Here is a 1,458-nt window from a genome sequence, read left to right as displayed (position 1 = left end):
TTATCATTCAGTATAATATCAATATCTGATATCCATATTTCTCTGTTCTACCAGTCTAGGCAAAGCTACCACCATCTCTCATCTGGAATACAGCAACAAGGCTCAATTCTTTTACTCTTTCCCTCAATCAATGATCCTTAATAGCCAGAGTTAGCTTTCAAAAATATAAATGCAGTAATGTCCTTTTAAATATGTTTAAAATCTTCTACTGACTTCTCTTGATACTTAAAATAAAATTCAAACTCTTTACCATGACTTATAATAATTTATGTGATATGGTCCCTATCTATCTCTCCAACTTCATTTGTCACCCCTGTTCTCCACCATATACATTTCAGCTTCAGAGTCTTTATATTTTCTGCTCCTCCTCTCTCAACCCCTCTGCCTTCAGATCCTCACATGGATGGCTTTTGTGTCTTCCATATTTTTATTCAAGCATTGCCTCCGCATTGAAATACTTAACCACTCCATCAAAAATAGCCCTCTTTCCCATCATTAACTTAGTTTATTTTCTTTATAGCTTCTGCCATAATGTAGGACTATCTTGTCATGGTTGACTTATTTGTTAATTGTCTATCCTCCTCTCCTCAGAAGACTGTAAGTTCCATGAAAATATGGACTTTGTGTTGTCCGCTGGTATTTGTCCAGAATCTAGAAACAGTGTCTGACACAAAATTGGTGTTCAATAAATCTTTATTAAATAACATATAGTCACATATTATATTCTTTTATTCAACCAATTTTCCAGTGGGCCTCTCCTGTGAGTATAGTACCCACTAAGTTTTGATAAATTCATATGTGAATGGTGTGTGTGGGTCTCTCACAAACAAGAAAGAGGAAGAGGGATTGGAATGCAGGCTTTAGCAGCACTGGGAAGTCAGTACTGGGCAGGCCAGGAAGGCAAATGATGGGAACTAACTTGCCCTCCCTTTAATACATTAGTGTCTGAGATTTGGAGTGAAGCAGATTAGGTTATGGGTGGTAATTCAGTCTAGGTTTCACACCATTTTTTTTTCTGAACACCAGAGTGGGAAATGAAGAAAAAGACAGATGTGTGAAGAGGTGGGCATCTTCCAAATACAGAGCAAGGTTAACTCCATGCAGCAAACTTTGGCAAAAAGGTTTTACAGCCCTTCCCACTGCCATGTTAGTTCTCTGTACTCATGTCAATCTTGTCTGAGTCCTAGATATTCAGGGGTGAGGGTAGGGGTGTAGACCTCTTTCTGTCAACATCCTCCCCCCCTCCCTCTGGGATAGGCAAATGGGAAGAATCTGAGTAAGTATGGGAGATATACTTTCTCATTGTGGGTCTTGGACAAGGCACTTCTCCTACCTGTACCCTAGTTTCCCTATTTGTAAAACGTCCATGACAATTGATTGCTCAAATGGCTGTTGTGAGTATTTATGCCAAAGTAAATGTGTTAAAGTGGCATCCACTGGCTGACATATAGTAGACAT

The sequence above is a fragment of the Tenrec ecaudatus genome, chromosome X (assembly GCF_050624435.1).
Source record: "Tenrec ecaudatus isolate mTenEca1 chromosome X, mTenEca1.hap1, whole genome shotgun sequence".
Classification (NCBI taxonomy): Eukaryota; Metazoa; Chordata; class Mammalia; order Afrosoricida; family Tenrecidae; genus Tenrec; species Tenrec ecaudatus.
Note: the sequence above shows the minus strand (reverse complement) of the source record.